The sequence below is a fragment of the Leucopleurus acutus genome (genome assembly GCF_964270905.1).
Source record: "Leucopleurus acutus genome assembly, chromosome: 6".
NCBI lineage: Eukaryota > Metazoa > Chordata > Mammalia > Artiodactyla > Delphinidae > Leucopleurus > Leucopleurus acutus.
Genome location: NC_139149.1, coordinates 95438588 through 95461767, shown reverse-complemented (window position 1 = coordinate 95461767; position 23180 = coordinate 95438588). Strand labels below are relative to the sequence as shown.

At 33.6% G+C, this 23180-nt stretch overlaps 1 protein-coding gene across 1 annotated transcript in view; it reads right to left on the bottom strand.

Moving 5' to 3' along the window:
* The window catches only part of SPAG16 (sperm associated antigen 16), a gene marked incomplete at its 5' end in the record, with an annotated part of 884947 nt that overhangs the window by 701878 nt on the left and 159889 nt on the right, over nucleotides 1-23180 (bottom strand). The gene's annotated exons all lie outside the window — the stretch shown is intronic.

Here is a 23180-nt window from a genome sequence, read left to right as displayed (position 1 = left end):
AACCAAAAAGCTTGAAAAGATATTGTAAGGGAAACACCTCTCTCAATTTTTGATGTGGAAAATATAAACTAATACAATGGGGGAAATTTATTAACATTACTATTCATCAAAATTACAAAAGTTTAGATCTTTGTATTCAGTAATTCCACTTCTGGGCCATTCTCTACGGATTTACATGTGCAAAACAACATAAGTACAGTTGCCCTTTGAACAATGCAGGGATTAGGGGCACCGACCTTCCCTGCATTGGAAAATCTACACATAACCTTACAGCTTTCCCTCTATATCCTCAGTGCCAAAGATTCAACCAACAGAGGATCGTGTAGTATACATTTATTGAAAAAGACCCACATATAAGTGGATCCATGCAGTTTAAACCCATGTTTTTCAATGGTCAACTGTATGAGAATGCTCTTTATAATACCAATATAGAAATACCTCCATGACACAAGTGATAAAAAGAATGTACAGAACAATTTTTAAATATGCTAAAATTTAGATAAATAAGGGCAAGCAAGAATATATATTCAAGCCTGTTTATATATGAATAAGAACTTTGGAAATATACACAGTAAACATTTACTTCCACATAGGGTATGGAGACTGGGTGGAGGCAGGACCATGGTGGGAGGGGGAATTTCCCTATGTACCTACTTTTACATATTCAATTTTGGAACCATATGTCTGATTTAATCCAAAACTTAAAAGTACTCCACACTTTAAAAAAAACACTCATTCTATATACCAAATACACTGTTATTTGAAAATAAGTGGAAAAAAAATAAATGAGGTTAAAATAATTTAAATGTTTATATTTAATAATTTTAGTAGAAAAGTACTGATACTACAGAACTTTTAAATTAAATCACTACTGTATAATAAATATCTGCAAGATATTCAAAAGAAAATAAATTATGAATTTAAACAGGCCAAATAAATGTTCACTTTCAAAGCAATGAACAGGAAAGTATTTTATATTGTTTCTCTTTTAATAAAAAAAAAAAAGCAAGACAATAGAGAATATACCAGGACTACTTTTACTGGAAAAAATGTATTTGGGGAGCCCTTTTCTATTTTATCATTTCAAGACTATAAAATGTGATATTGCTAACATGACATTTTGTCAATGATACTGTGATTGGAAGAAACTATATCAGTAATATATTAGGTCATCTTCTGATAATGATATTTTTAAAAAAGCCCTGAGACTATTACTTAAATAGAAAAAGTAAATGATATTTAGTTTGAATTCTGAAGGGAGGTCCACAATAAAATATATTATTTTAATCTATGTTCCATAAGTGAGATGTAATCTATTTCTATTAGCCTCAGGTTTCTTTCCTTCCCACCTCCATAAACAAAGGAATATAACTGCATTATACATCTTTTTCAAAAGCAACTTAGATTTTCAAAGGATATTTAAACCACAGTTCATTAAATAGCTTTATTTTTCCAATTCTCCCAAGGCAGGGAAAACAAGGAAGAGAGAAATACTTCTTGCAAAGTAATTATAACCGCTACCAACCATTACAAGTATCATTTTTATTTCTAAGTGAATTTTTTAGTGATTCATTTGATCCTTGTGTAAATATATATTTTTAATATATAAAAATACACTAAAGTATATATTTAATATATTAAATATATATAAATATATATTTTTTAATGTTAAGCAATAAGGAAAAGGAGAAGAGGCTTCCTTGAACTACATGTTTAAAACATTCAACTCTGTTGCTATCACCTTATCTGCTGTATATTTTTCTGTAGCATTTACCTCTAACCTTAACTGTCATACAGTTCTTATTTATTATTTCTTACTCACAAGAATGTAGCTCCCAGTTACCTAGCAAAGTGATTGAAACTTAGTAAAATATTTGTTAAATTAAATCATTATCACTACATGTTTGTATACGTTACAACAGATATACATTTGATCTAAAACATTTATGGAATTCTTCCTATGCACAGAAGCTAATATGACCCCTCTGAACAAATGCATAACACAAAATATATGTTTATGACTTTTAATTTAACACAGCAAGGTAAAGACATATCAAAAAACAATCAGAACAATAACATACGTTATGCTTAATGAAAGCAGGAGGCCTCTGTAATTCCAACCTGCAATATAAGAAACAGGAAACAGATGGAAAAATAGTAGTGACTTAGCAGAGGAGAAAAGTGCAAACCTAAGTGTTTACAGAGAGGCATAACAAAGAGGTGAGAGAGTCAAGTAAGAGTCAAGCAAAGGCAGGAAACTTTATACAAGGAATCTACTCAGTTTGTTTAAGGAGCAGTTAGGTCTGAGGGTTCTTGGTCCCACTTTCTTCTCATGAATAGAAAAATTGTAAGATATATTGTCTAAAGAAATTCAACAGTAGAGGCTCTAACTCAGGGACCCCATTATCGATTAGGGCAAAGGTGAGGTGCCATACTACAAACAAAGGGATTAAGTAACATTCCACAAATTGAACGGTAGAGACCCCCTCCCCCCAGCCCTCACAAGCCCTTTTCTTCAAATATGCTCTGGAACACAGAAACCAGGCTTATATCCCTGGAAGTTCATATCTCATAGCTCATTCTCTGCAGAGAGTAAAGACCTAGAGACATCAACATTTGGGAAGCCCCAATTAAAATGATGGCTGACTAATAGATCACACAAACGCCTCCCACGCATGAAGTGCTTCTTCATTCTTAATCACTGATGGTCAGCCAGTTATCACCAGATATCAAAGGATACCCTCCTACATGAAAAACAGGGCCCAAATCAAATGAACAAATAACAAGCAACTCAGAATAGATGGAGTTGCTACAAGCAGAAAAATACTTCAGAAGTTCCATAATTTTCTCTGAGACATAAAATATTCACGTACTATAAACAGGAATACTATAAAGAACACTCCAAAAAAAAGAAAGATCTTTCAAATTAAATATATATTAATGAAAACTAAAATGCTAATTAAGTGCTTGAAAAACAATGTCAAAGAAATTATTGAGTGGAACAGTTTGAAAAAAAAAAGGTTGACTGAACAGGATAGAAAAACATAAAAACAGAAAGCCAATTCAATATGTTCAATATTTGACTAATATGCATTCTTGAAAGAGAAGGCAAGAAAATTGTGAGGAACTTATTAAAGAAATTAAAATGCACAAGACTTTCACTGAGAAATATGAAAACCTTGCATTAAAAGACCTGAAAGATGTTTAAAAATGTATACCATGTGTATGGATAAAACCATTTAGCACTGCAACTTTCAATTATCTGCAAATTAACCTGTAAATTCAACAGGATTTCAATAAGAATTCCATGTGGGTTTTTTTGAGGAAGTTAACATGTTTAATCAAAAGTGCATATAGGAAAATAATAGTCTATATAAAGCTTGCACCAAGTTTGAAGAAAAAAGTAAAGGAAGTAGGGAGGTTCATTAAACTATTAAAATATATTAAACAGCCATAATAATAAAGCTGTTTGGTCAAGAACAAACTGACCGACAGAACAGGACAGAGAGCTCAGAAAATTACCAATATGAAGATGGATTGTTATATTAAGTCTCAAAGTAGAATTCACAGGAATTAAAGACATAAATCTGAATGGAAAGGTATAATGTCAGTAAATGAAAATGTATGAGTATATTTTCCATCTCGGGGTAGGAAGAATTAAATAAAACCCCAAAATTGAAATTCATAAGGGGTGAATTTAATGAATTTAAATGCATGAAAATTAAGTATTTTTAATTCAATAACAGACACCATAGATGAAATTAACCAATAGAAAATAGGGAGAAGTTACTTGCAATGTCTAAAACTAACAAGGGATCAATGTATAAAATAACATATAAAATTCAACAGTTAAAAAGAAAATTTTGAGATTTGAACAGAAAATCTGCAAAAGATATGTAAAGGGCATTCATAAAAAAGCAATAAACTTAAAATGAGATGCTCAACCTCACCAGTTTCTTTACTAGATAAAAAGTTATTCAGGTCATCTATTTCTTCTTGAGTGCGATTTAGTAGTTTATGTCTTTCAAGGAATTTGTTTATTTCATCTAATTTGATTAATTTATCAGCTATAAAATTGTTCTTAATATTCCCTGACTTTTCTTTAAATGTTTGTAGAATCTGTACTGATGGATCCCTTCTCATTCCTAATATTTGTTAATTGAATCTTTTCTCCTTTTATTCTGATCAGTCTGGCTAGACATTTATCAATTCTACTGATCTTCCTCAAGAATCAGCTTTTCATTTCATTGATGTCTCTATTCTTTCTCTATTTTCTATTTCATTGATTCATTTTAGTTCCTCCCTTCTGCTTACTTAGGTTTAACTTCTTCTCTGACACAAATACTTCCATGTTTCAAGAAAAAGCATAGCATTGAGGAAATGGAAAATTAAAGTTAAGAATTAGATTTGGAATTATACTTTTTTATAAAACTATATTATGTTAACAAAAAAAAGAATTATATTCAGTAATATTAAGTCCACTATCAGAGAAAAACATAACTGAATCACCTCGTTTTTTCCCCTTTGCCTTTGCACAGTGGCAATGGAAATACACCTCATCTTATAATTAAAAATATTTATACTTAGTATAGGTTGTTTTTATTTTTCTGGTCCTCTACTAACAATCTCATGATTAATGAGTCACAATTAGTGACATCAGTGAGGAAAAGTAATTGAGGAAGTTGTACTAATGCAATATCTTATTGGTGGGATTTTACGACAACAAAATACATAAACAAAAACTAAGTAGCAACAGCAACTCAATATTTTGTTCCTTATTTTTTTCTTTATTTTAAACTTGGACTGGGCAGGTTTTTATCTCATAAACTGTAATGTTGTAAGAATAATGCTTTCTTCCTAATGAATAATAAAACCATAAAGTAAAGCCTGGTTTCATGTAACAAAGAACAAGAATGAAGGGAAGAGATGATCATAACTACCATTATCTTCAAAGGAATTTAGTATGCATTAACTTAGTTTAAATTACATAATAGCAAAGATTTAAAAATTCCTTATTTTTTACTGAGACAGTTGCCAAAATAAAATATATATTATTTATTTTTATTTTTAAATCAAAATGAAAATTCTCATCAAAGTAGATTAAAAGATCAAGTATAGCTCAGGTTTAATATTGAGGACTTAACTATGAAAATCAACTTTTTTTTCTGGATTAACCTAAGCCTGAATTTGTCACACTTGCGGGCAATAGCACCTGGGTGATTTTCAGGAGTAATGAGGTAGCCATAAAGGTAGAGTCTCTATCAGTTCTCCAGTCCTATTATACTTCCACCCTCATTCAAGAAGGATTCTTTGCATATAATTTAAGTTGAGGGAAAATAATTCTCATCTATTAAAAAACATTCATTTATCTAGACAAAATAAAACATTGCCAGTTTTCACTAAAGGGGAAAAAAAACTATTGTTTTCCTTTTTAGCTGTGTGTTGACAGGGGTCTGATAGTTTTGCTTTTTATGTTTATTATACATGCTGTAAGATTCCTTCTCACTCTTCTGTATCTAGCCAAATCCTCACCACCCTTTAAGAAATTTCAGGAGCCATAACTCTCAGCAATCTTCACTTCCTATAAAGGAAAAAGCAGTAATATCATCTATAACACAAATCTGGCAGTTAACTGTGCAATTCTCCAGGATAACTTTTACATTCTCTTTTTAAAATTTATTTTGTCATATGTTCATGTGTTCTCTCTATACCCTCACTATAAGTTTTTGAGGGATTTTCCTCTGAAGTTTAGGAGCTGTCTCCCCAAAATTCCCTTCAAGCACCCCACTGCCCTATCACTACTTCGACTTATGTTTCTTCATGGCCTCCATTCTCAGCCTTTACTTTTCATTATCTATAAGTGAAACCAACATGGAGGTGTCAAATTCGAGAACAGGAAGATCATGATGTTTGTAATACTGACTCAATCAATAGTAGAAATAGCACATATGCAATAAGCTATGCAGAGGTAAGACACATCTAGTCTTTACTTGTAACTCAGTGAGCATATACATACAAATTGAGAATATGAAAAACTAGGGAGATGTAAACTACTTGCTGATGCATTCCAAAACTCCATTTTTATACTGGAGATCCAGAACCTACTCCTCCAGTTTTCTTCTTCCTATTTTCTACTTCACACTTCCTTCTTTAGTTGGCAAAATTATCCCCAGGTACAATAATGTTCATTTGCATCCATGTTGGGTCATCAGATGGTCTTACAAAGTGGTGAAGTATAGTTTCATTTTCATCTTAGGACTGCTATCTCCCTCAATCTCTTGATTCCTGGGTAGACCAGGGAACCACTGCATTCGAACAAGAAAATGATACCTTTTTTAGCATTCCAGGAAAACTTTATGAGTTGACACCAAGAGTTGCCAAGTTTAGCTTAAAGAAAGGATGACTGGAAGAAATTAACAGGTGATTTCTAACTCTTTAATTACTTTGATCCAAAAGAGAACATAATATAAATTATTACAGATTATCACACTATAAATATTGCACTTTCTGAATAACTTTCTATTTTAAATTATAAAAGTGACTCCCCAAAGTCAGAAATCACTATCTCTGTAAATATGACCTAATAGGGTCATGTGTGGTAGAGGTATTTGAGGAAGTCCTGGAACATGACTTCCAAAAATTTACGCTACATCTTTAAGGAGTAAAAAATAGATAAATAGATAATGATTCATTCCACTAGGACCTAATATTTAAGAACACAAACTTGAAACACAAACTTTCAAAATATCAAATACTTTTCCACTTGAGTACTGATTTTGGAAAATTAAAAATTTTAATTTTTTTTTAATTGGGCCAGCCATGTTTAGATTAATAGGACTTCAGCCTCTGACAATAAAAATAATAAACACAATAGACCTCCTTTGTTCTGCAGAGATATGTTCCGAGACCCCAGTGGATTGCTGAAACCACAGATAATACCAAAACAGATACATGCTATGGTTTTTCCTATACATACATACTTATGATAAAGTTTAATTTATAAATTAGGTACAATAAGAGAGTAATGACAATAATAATAAAGTAGAACAATTATAACAATATATTGTAATAAAAGTTATGTGAATGTGGTCTCTCTCTTTCTCAAAATATCTTATTGTACAAATTTAATGCCTTTTCCATCTTTCTTTTCCTTCTAGTTTTATTGAGATATAATTGACATATAGCACTGTATAAGTTTTGGTTTTGTTTTTTTGGGTTTTTTTTTTTTGCGGTAAGTGGGCCTCTCACTGTTGTGGCCTCTCCCGTTGCGGAGCACAGGCTCTGGACGCGCAGGCTCAGCAGCCATGGCTCATGGGCCTAGCCGCTCCGCGGCACGTGGGATCTTCCCGGACCAGGGCATGAACCCGTATCCCCTGCATCGGCAGGCGGACTCTTAACCACTGCACCACCAGGGAAGCCCCTGTGTATGTTTAAAGTGTGCAGCATAATGATTTGACTTACATGCATCATGAAATGACTATCACAATAACTCTAGTGAACATCCATCATCTCATATAGATAACAAAATTTTAAAAATAGAAAAAATATTTTTTCTTGTGATGAGAACTCAGGATTTACTTATCTTCACCATTTTCATATAGAACATACAGTAGTGTTAATTATATTTATCACGTTGTACGTTACAAATCTAGTACTCATTTATCTTACAACTGGAATTTGTGCCTTTTGACTGCCTTTAACCAATTCCCCCACCCATAGTAACCACAAATCTGATGTCTTTTTCTATGAGTTTGTTTTTGAAGTATAAATTTCCTACAACACTATATTAGTTCCTGTTACATAACAGTGATTCAATATTTCTATACATTTCAAAATGATCACCATTAATATTCTAGTTATGATCTGTCACCATAAAAAGATATTACATAGTTACTGATGATATTCCCCACACTGTACATTTCATATCTGTGACTCATTTATTTTGCAACTGGAAGTTTGTACCTCTTAATCTCCCTCACCTATTTCTTTACTCCCCAAACCTCCCTCTCCTCTGGCAACCACCTGTTTGTTCTATATATAACTCTGTTTCTGTTTAGTTACGTTTGTTCATTTGTTTTTTAGATTCCACATATAAATGAAATCATACAGTATTTATCTTTCTTTGATTTATTTCACTTAGCATAATACCCTCTAGGTCTATCCATGTTGTCACAAATGGCAAGATTTCATTCTTTTTTATGGCTGAGTATATATATATATATATATATATATATATATGTATATATATATACACACACACATATCTCAAAAATCCTTTACCCATTCATCTATTGGTGAACATTTAGGTTGCTTCCATATCTTGACTATCGTAAATAATGCTGCAGTGAACATAGGGGTGCATGTACCTTTTCTAATTGGTGGTTTCATTTTCTTTCTTTAAATACCCAGGAGTAGAATGGCTAGATTGTATGGAGTTCTATTTGTAATTTTCTGAGGACTCTCCATACCGTTTTCCATAGTTGCTGCACCAATTTACATTCCAACCAACAGTGTATGAATGTTCCCTTTTCTCTACATCTTTACTAACACACGTTATTTGCTGTCTTTTGTATAACAGCCATTCTGACAGGTGTGAGATGATATCTCATTGTGGTTTTGCTTTGTATTTCCCTGATGATTAGTGATGTTGAGCATATTTTCATGGGCCTGTTGGCCATCTATGTCTTCTTTGGAGAAATGTCTATTCAAATTCTCTGCCCATTTTTTAATTATGATGTTTGTTTTTTGATGCTGAGTTATATGAGCTGTTTATATATTTTGGATATTAATCCCTTATCAGATATATCATTTGCAAATACTTCTCTCATTCAGTAGATATCCTTTTTGTTTTGTTGATAGTTTCCTTTGCTGTGCATAAGCTTTTTAGTTCAATGTAGTCCTATTTGTTTATTTTTGCTTTTGTTTCCTTTGTCTGAGGAGTCTTATCCAAAAGAATATTACTAAGACCAATGTCAAAGGGTGTACTGCCTATGTTTTCTTGTAGACGTTTTACAGTTTCAGGTCTTACATTTAAGCCTTTAATCCATTTTGAATTTATTTTTGTGTATGGTGTAAGAGACTAGTCCAGTTTGATTCTTTCAGATGTAGCTGTCCAATTTTCCCAACACCATTTATTGAAAAGGCTGTCTTTTCCTCACTGTATATTCTTGCCTCCTTTGTCATAGATTAATTTCTCATAAGTGTGGGTTTGTTTCTGGACCCTCTACTCTATTCCATTGATCTATGTGCCAGCTCCATACTGTTTTGAATACTGTAGCTTTGTAGTTTATATTGAAATCAGAGAGTGTGATACTACTGTTTTGTTATTCTTTCTTAAGATTGTTTTGGCTATTCAGGGTCTTTTGGGTTGCATATAAATTTTCAGATTATTTATTCTAGTTCTGTGAAGAATGCTATTGGTATTTTCATAGAGATTGCACTGAATCTGTAGATTGCCTTGGTCATTTTAGTATGGTCATTTTAACAATATTAATTCTTCTAATCTATGAACACAATATATATTTCCACCTGTTTGTGTCATCTTCAATTTCTTTCATAAGTGTCTGATAGTTTTCAAAGTACAGGTCTTGTACTTCCTTAGTTAGATTTATTCCTAGGTATTTTATTCTTTTTGATGCAATTGTAAATGCGATTGTTTTCTTAACTTCTCTTTCTCATAGTTCATTGTTAGTGTATAGAAATGTAACAGATTTCTGTACATTAATTTTGTATCCTGTGACTTTACAAAATTCATTGATGACCTCTAATAGTTTTTGGGTGGTGTCTTTAGGATCTTCTAGGTATGGTAGCATGTCACCTGCAAATAGCGGCCATTCTACTTCTTCTTTTCCAATTTGGATTCATTTTATTTCTTTTTCTTGTCCAATTGTTGTGGCCAATACTTCCAGTATTTTGTTGAATAAAAGTGGCAAGAGTGGACATCCTTGTCTTTTTCCTGATCTTAGAGAAAATGCTTTCAGCTTTTCACTGTTGAGTATGATGTGAGCTGTGGGTCTATCATATATGGCCTTTATTATGTTGAGTTATGGTCTCACATACCAACTTTGTGGGGGAGTTCTTATCATAAATGGATGCTGGATTTTTGTCAAAAGTTTTTTCTGCATCTGTTGAAATGGTTTTATGATTTTTATTCTTCAATTTGTTAATGTGGTGTGTTACATTGTTTGATTTGGGTAGAATGAGTTTGGAAGTATGCTTTCCTTTGCAGTTTTTTAGAATGGTTTGAGAAGGAAAGGTTTTAACCTATCTACAGATACAGAAAAATAGCTTTGCCAAATAGAGACATCAGAAAACCAAAAAACCGTGACTGACAGTAATACGTACTAGCACTCATAAATTTTAAAAACTAGCATTTTAAATCAATGATACAATAATAGAAAATTAATGTTCTGAGCATTGTCTAATAATATAGAAAAATAAATTAGACTTACTTTACTATGTAATTGAAACTGCAAAGAAATTAAAAGAAAGTTTGGGTGAATATTTTATCTCAAAGTGGGACATAGGCACAGCAAAAATGCAAAGAAAAGCATAGACATAATTGATATTTTTCATCTCAGACAGTGTAATCAGCATTGCTGGAAGTTGCATTTGTATATTTTTTGTTATATTCCATGTCTCTACTTAATATGCTTAAGCTTTTTAGGTACTTGAACATACAGAATGCAGTTATAATAAATGTTTTAATGTCCTTGTCTAATAATTATATTACCTGTGTCATTTCTAGATCACTTTCAATTGATTGATGTTTCTGTACTCATTTGGCATCATGCTTTTCTGCTTCTTTTCATGGATGGCAATTTTTGTTTGGATGCCCAACACTGTAATTTTATCTTATTGGGTTCTGGATATTTTTAAATATTAATTAATATTAAATAAATATTCTTGATCTTAGTTCTGGGATATGGTTACATCACTTTGGGACAGTTTTACCTGTTAGAACTTATTCTGAAGCTTTGTTAGATGGACAGTAAGTAGTATATGGATAATTTGGCCCAACTACTAAAACAAAACCTTTCTGATTACATGTCCTGTGAAAGATAAGATTTTCCATTCTGGCTGGTGACAAGAGGAATCTTCTCAGCCCTACGTGAAACTCTAGGGACCTTTTACTCTGATCACTTTGTGTGGTTCTTTCACCAGCCTCAAGTAGTTCCTGTATACACATGCATTGATAAGTACTCAGCTAGATAATTCAGAGACCTTATGTAGCTATTTGAAGTTTTCTATCTACACAGCTCTCTACTCTCTAATACTCTGTCTTGAAAAACCCTAGCTTGCCTTGGACTCTCTGAATTCTGAGCTCCATCTCCTCAACTCTGGAAGACCACTGGAATCCACCTGAATTCCCCCAAACTGTGAAATAATCTGGAATTTTCTTCAGGCAGGAATCAGAAAATTACTCTAGAGCTCACCTCATTTATTTCTTGTTCCTCAGTGATAACCATCTCCATTGGCTAATTCTGAATTTATTGAAAACCATCTACTCATATGCTTTGTCTGTTCTTTACTCATTATTTCAGTCAGGAGAGCAATTCTTTCCCTGTTACTTTGGCTTGGCCAGAATTGTCTAATAATCAAAATTTTGCATTTTTATTGAGTATAATAACCTGCAGTAATCTGCACAAATCTAGAAAATGGATGTATTAGTTTTCTATGGCTACCATAATAAATGCCACAGACTGGGTGGCTTAAATAATAGAAGTTAATTTTCTTACAATTCTGGAGGCCAGAAGTCTGACACCAAGGTGTTGGAAGGGTTGGTTTCTTCTGAGGTCTGTCTCCTCAGCTTGTAGATGGCTGCCTTCTTTCTGTGTCTTCACGTGGTCTTCCAACTGTGTATGCCTGTGTCCTAATCTTCTCCTCTTATAAGGACACCAGTCATAGAGCATTAGGGTCCACCTATATGACCTGTATTCTTTAATTACCTCTTTAAAGGCTCTATCTCCAAATATGGTCACATTCTAAGTAGTGGGGGTTAGGACTTCAACATATAAATTTTGAGGGAACACAATTCAGTCTATAACAGTAGAGTTTCTTAGAGTTGTGACTAATATAAACCCATGTAACTAATGTAACAAATGAGAAATAGACATTACCAAAACTTCTGAAAATTCCAATGTGTCCCTTTCCATTCTTTTTCCCTTCCCCGTTCATGAAGGTAACCATTCTCCTGATTTCTAACACTACAGATCATTTATACCTGTTATTGAACATCTTAGAATTACACAATACATATTATTTTGTGTCTTGATTCTTTCAATGAGCATGCTTTTAGGATTCTTCTATGTTTTTGTGTGAATCTAGAGTTTATTTCTTTAATTCTTAGCATTTTATGAATACATCACAATTTTTTTAATCTATTCTTTTTTGGTGTAAGTTTAAGTTGTTTCCAACAGTTTGTTACTATGAAGAGTTTTATAATGAACACTTTTACAAGTGTTTTGTGGACATATGTTTTTAATTATTTGGGGTAAATCCCTAGAAGAAAAGTTGCTGGATAATAAAGTACTATGTGTTTAGCTTTTTGAGAAAATGCCAATGTCTTCCCCACAAAGACTGTACTAAAGTAGACATTTTTAACTAAAATGCATAATAAAGCTATCAAAAAAGTAAAAAAAAATAATTTGCAGCATATTGGATAGGCCAAAGATTAATACCATTAAAGAAAAAAAAAGGTTCTTCAAAATCAGTTAAAAACACACATATTTATATATCAAAAATGTTAACAGCATGATCAGATTACACAAAATAAATAAATAACCAAAGCCATTGTAGATGTGTATGATAATTTATAAAGGTATTTTATCATGGTATAATTTATAAGAGCAAAAATTGAAAATAACAAATATCCAACAATATAGGGTGATTACATGTTATAATGTTCATAGAATGAATATCATGCATCCATTAAAAACCAAACTATCAAGCTGTTTAACATATTTTAATGACATATATCTTTGAAAATTAAGTTAAAAAGTCTGTAAATATAAACTGCATGATTCCAAATACACCTAACAAATATATATATATAATGCATGATTATACATAAATATGATTAAGGCCATATGTAAAATATCAATAACAATTATATTTGACTAATAGGATTGTAGATATTATTATTTCTTCCTGGTATTTTCTAATATTTTAATAGTTTCTAATAGAAACGCATATTACATTTATATTCAGAGAAAAAATAATAATGTTTCCTCCTCAAAAAATGTATGCAAAAGAATTCCTATATTACTTTTTAAATTTCAAAGACAGAAAATTTTCCATGAACTTTATAACATATATTACAGTCAACCTCTGGTGTCATTTGGCTCATTACATGCAAATTCAGTAGGAAGATGCCAAATGTTGCCGGGGCTTCATAATAGAATAGAATGAGAATTGTGTTAGAGCAAATGTCTTGCGACCCTAGGAAAGTACTCCCAAATTGTTTGTCAGTGAAAATAAATGTTTCTGCCTTTCAGCCTGAAAAGTGTCAGCCTAACCCTAACCACTCAGTAAGAGTGAATGCGTGGTGCAGAATAATAAGGCATGGGAGAAGTGGGGGAGACTTTAAGTATTCTGCTTATTTTGGCCTTTAAAACACACACACACACACACACACACACACACACACACACACATACACAAAAAGAGGATGTATATACATTACCTATACCCATATTTATGTTTTGTGCATATCTGAAACATAGGTGACCACAGTCACTTCTGTGCATGCACATATATGTTAATTTTCACATTTAGTATTACGTACACATATATTAAAGCTATATATACTTATGTAGATATTTATTCTATGATGTAGAAAAACTAAATTCTAAGAATAATTAGTTCAATTCATAGCAGTATACATGGAAATAAATGAGGTCAATTATACTTATATTATTGTCCAGTTGTATTAGTTCTAAAATTTACTAGAATATATGTACACGTATTTTTGCATAAATTATTATTTTTTAGAATATATTGGGGTTTTAAAATTTATTTTATTTTATTATTTTTGGCCACACTGCACAGCATGCAGGATCTTAATTCCCCAACCAGGGATCGAACCCGTGCCCCCTGTAATAGAAGCACGGAGTCCTAACCACTGGACCACCAGGGAATTCCCTAAATTATTTAATATTTTTTAAATTCAGGGTTAATCTTTAAATAACTAGTTTATTAAATAATTATGAATGGTTAGAAGATAGCATAGTAAGAGTTATATTTTCTGTTTTAAAATACTTACAAAAAAGATATCTTATTATAAAATAATATTCAATTTTTCTAAATTCCATTGAGTCAATAGAAAGTGAAACTCTTAGTTCATAAATTGAATTTATCTTCAGAATGTCAATTGCTTTGGGTTCCCAAGCCCCTCTCAAAATCAAATTATTTTTTGGAATATGAATATATAATAGAGTATTAAGAAATAATCCTTATAGTTTGGGTTAAAATAATATGACTAAAACATTTTCTAAGATTATTTGACAGAGGAAGCTTTAACGAATGCAAATTTATATTTTGATTGTGATAAAAATATAACCAGATCCAGCAACACAACATTATAATAATTTATAAGATTTTGTTTTATTCTTCCAAATGAAGAGATCTTCCTAAATATACTCCAAACTTCATATATAATGCTTATAATTTTAAAAACCAGAATTGGAATAAGAATTTTTATAAATGGGTACACTTTTAGAGGAAAATAATTTCCTGATATTGATATTTTCTTAAAAACAAACAAAAAACCTGATGCTATTGCTCAGTACTTAGCTAGTGCTCATATCAAAATCCAAAAAATATTACTATATACATATAACAGATATAATGTGGAGAGCACCCAAAGGGGGTATTGAAATGGTTCACTGATGGTAGGATCCCAAATGGGTTCACTGTTTAATGGCCTAGTGTGATGAAGTTTTCATTTCAAGTTCCAATTCACATTCAAATTATTAACAGGGAAGATAAGATACTTCAAACATTTCTGGGGATATTAAGGCAGACTGAAACCTTCACTGGATGAAACAAAAAAGTTAAGCCATAACCCAGAATGTATGGATACAGTATGCACCAGAGAAAAATGCATATAGCCCTAGCAGAACTCTACAAAGGTACTGGGTTTGGAATCTGAAGGTACCACGAAAAGCCCGGAAGACTGGCAGTGAGAGCAGGAGGAAGGGACTGGTGGCGGTTTCTGTCTATGAAACAACTGTACCAGTCTGCTCTCCCACATGTCCCTTTCTCAGCCATATTTCTCTCTCCTGTACTCCTCACCTTCAGAGTACAGGCAACCTGGCATATACTGCCAAGGAGAATCACACCCATACACCTCCGACAACACCCCCGCCCCCTCCACACAAACCACTTCTCTAAATAAATTGAAACAGTTGCATGAGCAGAAGTAGGACTGGAAGATTAAGATTATGTGCTAGGGTTCAAGCCTTGTCCATTCTGACATTTGGGAGTACCCCAGGATGATCCCAAATTGAAGCCTGAAGACCTGCCAACTTATGAAAGGTGCTGACAGGCCTGCTGAAAGTCATAGTGTGAACACTTCATACAGAACTGGAGAGAACACTCAAATCACCCATTAGATAAATCAACCCAGTCCCACATTACTGAATACAAATAGACAACCAAAGGTCAACAGCTATGTGAAAACTAACAGTACAAACGATAAAGCTCAAGACACACACACAAAAAAAAAATACTGAAAGAAAAACTGACAATTCAGAAACTAGAAAAGACTATAAATAGCTTTAATTAGAATCATAAGATTGTAATAATACTTTATCTATTAAACAGGATAATGCTAAGAAAAAATAGAAAAAACATAAGCGTATAATTATATGATTACTAAAAAAAATCAAAAGAAAGATGAAACAGTAAAAAAATGACTAAAAATATGAAAGATGCAGGGAACTATATTCAGTATCCTGTAATAAACCATAATGGAAAGAATATGAAAAATAATATATATATATATATATAGCTGAATCACTTTGTTGTACACCAGAAACTAATACAACATTGTAAATCAACTATACTTCAATAAAAAAGAGAAAAATATGAAAGAAAAGACACTATCATTCAAGATGATTATGTCCAATTAATAGGAATTGTGGAGAACAGAGAAAATGGAGAGAACAAAGTTACTAGATAATGGAAAAATTTCCTAGCTGAAAGAGTTGCAAGTGTTTGTATTGTTGCCAAATCAAGAAAAAGCCATATTAGTAAATTTTTTAGACTTAAAGAAAAATAATAACCAACAGCACTACAAACAGAAACAGTTCAAAGGAGTAACTTCTGGGAAGCAGTATTAGGTTGGTAGAATGAGGTTTGAATCATTTTTAATTATAAACCCTTCTGTTCTATTTGTTTTTTTTTTAAGTGTATTAACTTTGAGAGGAAAATTAAAATAAATTTTAAAATGAGTATATTAATCCAGTGGCACACTGAAGCTGGCTCACCCAGCCAAGGAGAGCCAATTGTGAACTTCCCTCCCCAACTCTGCCTTCAGTGACATCAGATGGATACCTCAAAGTCAGCCATGATGGGAGAACTTCCATCATAGAAATCAGCAAATGTTGCCAATCGGGGCTTTATACTGGTGGGGAGGACTGGTTTACCAGCAGACCACTAATTATTCTGAAGTGGTCTTATAATGAAGAACAATATCCATGGTGGCTGCATTTATCATGTTAAAAAACCTATTAAGCATCCTAAGGTTTAGAATAGCAAATTTATTTCATTCCTACTACTCTAAAGTAGAGAATGGTTTTATTAATGTGTCAATAAAAAAAATTAAATCCCACAGAGAAATGTTATCAGCCTGAACATCTAAAGATCAATTTAAATCTACTCTAAAACGTATCTTCATTATTAGAATTTCATACAATGTAACATGTTACATAAAGTTCTTGTCTACTAAGAAAGGGAATTTTCCAAATATCTATCATTTCAAAATAATATTTCATTTAGTTGCAAGAAAGGCTATGTGACTGATAACCAGCTTGCCCAGGCTGCAAAAATATAGGAATGAGGCCAGGTTTGCTGTTGCAGGGAAGCAGCAAGTGACTTTTGAATTTATGTATATGATTTTTAGTGGTATTTTTCTGTATTGAGAAACCAATTAAATGAAAAGATTATGCACGCAAGTGTAGAATGTATGCAACTGAAAATATAATATCATATATACACCTATATATTAAAAAGTTAATGCTACTGTTGTAAAACCAAAACAGGTTTCCAACTCTAAAAATCAAATGATACTTTAAAATACTCTATAATTGTATTTGAAACATCAAATTTGACTCAATTTTTACCTTTTCTTCAAAGAGATGAGTTTTCCAGGTATTAATATCTTAGGATATCCTATTTTTCTCTAAATTTCCAACATAACATTGGGGTTTCGACTTCTGCTGAAATTACCCACTGACTATGTAGAATATTCTTTAGTCATGGAGGAGATTAAGATGATGGTCAGCCCTTTGAAAATCTGGGTCTGTTAAGAATTAGAATCCCATATCGGTTGCATATACTGTTATATTCTGCAAGTCTAGAGTCTATCAGTATATATCACCTTGCTTGATACTAATATCATGATGCTTCACTTCTTTCATTTGTCTAAGCCTCTCACCCATATCCCTGAACTTATTTCAACAGAGCTTATGTTGCACTTTGCTGCTTCTAGTTTGACTTTAACTTATGAGGGAATTTACTTGTGAAAATTTTGTATACTGCAAGAAATTAAAAAATGTATGTGCACCCTCACTTCCACAATTTGTTGCATTTTTTCCTGTACTATTTCCCATATTTCCTAAGCTATTTTTAATAGTATTTTGGGGGGAGTTGTGGCTGATTTCTCATTTAATTAAAACTGGTGGCTTATTTTATGTCTGTATGGTTTTGTGTGTGTCATTTTAGTTTTTAGGACTGCTTTTAGTATAGAAAATGAAATAAAACATTCAGTCTTCCATATTTGAGCAGAATTTTTATATATATCAATATTTGCAATTTCAGGAAGAGAAATATTTTAGCAGAGAGACAAAAAAGGACAGAAATGTCACTGAAGTTCTTGATCAGAAGTTGCAATTTCACTGACACATTAAATGTACATGCTTAACTCCTCAAACTTCAACCAGAATGATAGTAAGAAATAGACAAAAATCCCTCCAAGTCATAGACAAGAGCAATAGCAGTGGAGAGAAGATGAAATTTTGGAAAGTGCAAAGCATATGAATGCTAACTGATCTAACAGTCCAGAGAAGGCTGAAACCAAACAGCTCGCAGCAGTAACATGCACAAGAAGCAAGTCAGTTCTTTCTCCCAGATCCTGGAAATATGGTGACTATGAAGCATTGAGTAAAGCTGAAAATTGGTAGAGTAACTGAAACTTTCCATCAGCAACAGTTAAGACTCTCTCGACTCCCTGATGTCCCTCCCCAGCTTATGCAACCTCCTGGGCAGAAGGTAAATGTTTACACTCTGAAGACATTGAACCATCGTGGACACGGCCTCAAGGATTCCAGGCACAGATGAGAGGAAGGGTGAGAATCTTCAGTCACCTTCCCTCTCCAGCCAAAGCAGGTCACTGGACGCTTCTCCAGAAGACACAAATCAGTCTATAAAGAAAACACCTGTAGATACTAACCTTTTGAGTTTCCCCCATGATGAGGTCTTCTGGACAAGCCCCTACATATTCTCTAGCTATAAGGCACTGTAGTAAAACTTTAACATTCTGAGGAAAAGTCATTTTTGACCTAGGAATTTTCTCAAATAATCAAGTATGAAGAATAAAGACATTTTTAGATTTTCAAATTCTCAAAACCTTCTTCCAGTTTGCCTTCTTTCTCATAAAGTCAATGTTGGAGGATGGCAGAATATGCCACCCTAAAATATTATATGCCTCTTTGGCATAAGGATTATTTTGAGTTGAAGGCACTTAAAAACAGCAAATGCAGGGAGAGGTTTTCTCTGAATTCCCCTTATCTGCCTAAAGAAGAATGTTACAAAAGGAACTCAACTGACATAAATCCCCTCCCCAGGAATTTCCTCAACAAGGGAAGATTGACTTGTCACAGGATAGGAGACTAGACATCAAAACCACACCCAGACAAACTTTCTCACAAACTACCATATCTCCCATCTATTCTTCTAAGGGCCCATTCATCGCTCCTAAAAATCATTTATTCTCTCTCCTAAGTGGCCTACTCCCCCTACCTTTCCCCTATTACGACAATATATAAGCTCTTGAATCTTACTGCATCTTAGGGTATTCACTTTTTTTCCCAGTAATGTCTTGTGCACGCAATATCAAAAAATGAATAAATTTGTATAACTTTTCTCATGTTAATGTGCCTGTTTTCAGCTTATTTCATAGACCTAGCTATTGAACCTAGAGCGTTAAAGGAAAAAGTCTTTCCTCTCCACAACGCGCAGCACCAAAATGACGGGATAAATCAAGAGAGAATAAAATATGGTGTCCAGGAAATGGGATTCAATAAAGAGGGGCCAAGAAATCTTCTAGGAAATTGCCAAAAGGAGGCTCGAGACAGCAGCTGTGCAGCCAACCCAGAGAGCAAGTGGTCCAGACTAGAACAGGAGAACCCAGGGCTGCAGGGATGATGTCTGTCTCCAAGAGGAAAGAAGACTGTACAAAGAAGGAAATATTATCACAACTTGCTTCAGCTAAAAACAGAATTTCATCATAGGAGGTAAATACTGAATATTGAATTAGTGAAAAATTATGATATAAATTGGTAGGCTGGAGGGAAAGAAAATGTCTGAGTGGGTGGAGGAAGAGAGTGGCAATTTAAGCAAGGTAGCTCTTCTATATTAACAAATGAATAAACAGGTTAAAGTAGAAAAATCAATTTTAAATGGAGGTTATTTAAAAATGTGGAGGTAAATAACACGGAAAAGGCAAAGCTGCTTGATTTCAGAGAATGAATATTTGAGGTGGGGAGGATTAGAACATAAAAATGCAGTTTTATTATTTTTATAACTGAAGTATTCTTCATTTTAAAATATATATGTGGATGACCTGGTTAATTATAACATTTGTAACAAGTAAAAAAATTAAGAATATCTATATCGATATATTTAAGAAAACACTTTAAAGCCCAAAGGTGGGAAAAAAGTGACATAGAAAATCAGACATTTGGAAATTAGAACATAATAAGATGAATTGATAATTCACAAATCTACCTTTAGGCAGTTTTTTTTAATGTTAATGGTCTATTAATAGGCACTAAATTAATAATAATTATTTGACTCTCTGTTTCTCCATAATTTTGAAAGCATATAAAATTATATGTATTTTTGTTGTCTGTTATAAGCGTTTTAGAATATATTCAAGTTCTATTTACAAACCTCTCTAAAATTTGAATCTGGAATTATTTATAACTGTGGTAGACAGAAAGATGTGCCATCCAGATCCCCATTTCAAGCCATGTCCAGCACTGGGGGAGTGTTACCAGCTATCAGCTTCTTCAGTGTCGGCCTCAGCTGCAGAGGGCCACCTTGCCCAAGGTCATACCCTTCTAAGGGCCGGCAACTGAGAGAGACAGAGGTTTAAGGCAAGACCATTTTAGTCCAGTGAGGGGCATAACCCCGCTGGGTTGGCTGAGGCTTTGTCAGTTTTTCCCTGAGCCCAGTCCTTATCTCTCTCTTTCACAGCTATTGACAGGACCACCTCTAGGGATATGCGGCCAAGAGCAAATATTTTTTTGTGAGGCTCCTGTTTATATGTTGCATATATGTAACCTATAAACATATATGTTTACATGTTAACAATATACCATATATTGTTTAAACGAAAGATTTTATTTAAAATACATTGTCTCATGTCTCAGTTGGATACTGGCTTCATCTCTTCATGTTCAGATTCTGGAACTATCTTCTTGTTCTTTACTTTCAAATGTGCCACTCATGGCTAATTTCTTTTATCCAGTCATAGGAAAAAATATAGCTATACTATTATGACTTCACAATGCCATCTCTCTTCAGAACTTGTTTATATTGAACAATATAGATATTCTTGGCTCTGCAGTTCTCTAATCTGTTTATTATTTGATGCCCACATTATTGCTCATGACAATACATCATCCATCGTGAATACTGGCTTCCAATGACAGTCTCAAGCGATACTGGGATGCTTCATTGACATTGACCACAAATGAAAGTCTTACACAGAGCATGCAGAAAAGCATGAACAATAATTTATTTTGTGGTCATGCTAACTTTACCACTTGGAATAGTGACACATAAATGTAAAGCAACACATTACACCATAGAATTAGCATAAATGTAAAACAATACATTTTCAAACATGACTACTGTTGAACTCATTAGGTCATAATCACTTCTACACACCACCACTAGCAGAGAAGACAGGCAGGGAGCCTATGACCATGCTACTCATGCAAGGAATGTTTGTCCTTTATCAGGCATGGCTTAAGGCTGACTCAGAAGCCTATAATATAACCACATGGATTAGACAAAAGAAAGGCCACCAACTGGAAGAGCCCATTGGCTCTGTGCAGCACAGTCTCAAAAGCCCTCAAAGGAGACAGGCCCTGCCATCCTGGAAGACTGCCTGAAAGTATGCTTCCAAGCCTGAGGAGGAGATGGTCGACCATCCTTGGATGTTACAAACTAGGATTAGCACAGCAAATCAGAAGATGGACAGGAGAGAACACATTCATAGATGGACAAGAGCCTACACCCAGATCCCTAAATTGTCCAATGTCCAGATTGAGATGTCACCCCAAATCAGCATGTCAGGACCATTACGACAGCCCAATTCTGTGGGCTGTCTATGGAAGAATTACCATATCAGTAAGCAAGAGCAATTTGCTGACCAGGCCACCTTCCTGGAACCAGGATCCTGATATTGGGGTCCTGAAAAACCGCATAGGCACAAATTCAGGAGCTCCTCAGGGCATCTGGTTGAATCTACACTCAGGAGAGAGGATCAGAGAATACCCCCCAAAAGGAGAAATGGGGATGCCAAGCATGTTGTCCGGCAGATGGCACTGTCAGCCCCAGACATTCTCAGATACCAAAGGAGGACTTAAAAATCTCAAGAAAGTCACTCCAAATGGTAGAACCCTCTGAGGCTCAGGGTAAGAGCGGGAGGCCAATTTGTCTGAGGATAAGGGTGAAACTGGCTGCTGATCCTTAATAAAGATACCAAAACTCCTTTTGAGTAACTGCTTCCAGACAACACTGCTTTGAGAATAATTTATCTGGGAAGTTATGTAGAATAATCAAAAGTTGTTTAAATTATTAATAAAAGCAAAATTTGTGTGGATTGCTTTGTTGTTGTAGTTTTGAAAAATTTTGTTTCCAAGGGAATTAAGGCAGTATCAGTCTCCTAGGGCTGCTCTAACAAAGTACCACTAAGTGGGTGGCTTAAAAGAGAAGAAACTTATTCTCTCACAGTGCTGGAGGCTGGAAGTCTAAAATCAAGGTGTGGGCAAGGCCAGTTCCTTCTGGAGGCTGTGAAGGAGAAACTGTCCTGTGACCGTCTCTTTTGACTCTCTCCTAACTTCTGGTGGTTGTTTGCAGTCCTTCTCATAACTTGGCTTGAGGCAGCATAACTCCAATCTCTGTCCTCATTGTCACATTGTGTTCTCCCTGTATGACTGTGTGTGTGTGTGTGTGTGTGTGTGTGTGTGTGTGTGTGTGTGTATCTCTTCTCTTCTTATAAGGACACTAGTCACATTGGATTTGGCCCATCCTAATCCAGAATGACTTCAATTTGATTACAATTGCAAAGATTTTATTTCCAAATATGACCACATTCACAGGTACCAGAAATTAGGACTTTAACATATCTTTTGGGGGGACACAATTCAACCTGAAACAAACATTATTCTATAAAAACATGTTTGCTCTAATTTCATTTTCTTATATAGATTTTACAGGAGAGTTGAATACAAAGACATTCTACAGAGGTGAAGAGAGATTGTTTCTAGAAGTAAATGTTAAAATTCTGAGACATAGTTTTAATTATAGCTCAAGAACAAAATATTAAGTCAATAAGAAACTGTAAGAGGATGAGTTGGCATAAAATTACAAGCTTTATATTCAACATTTCAGGAATGTTTCTAATGTAAAAAGTGATAGTAGATTAGAATGCACTAAATAAATTC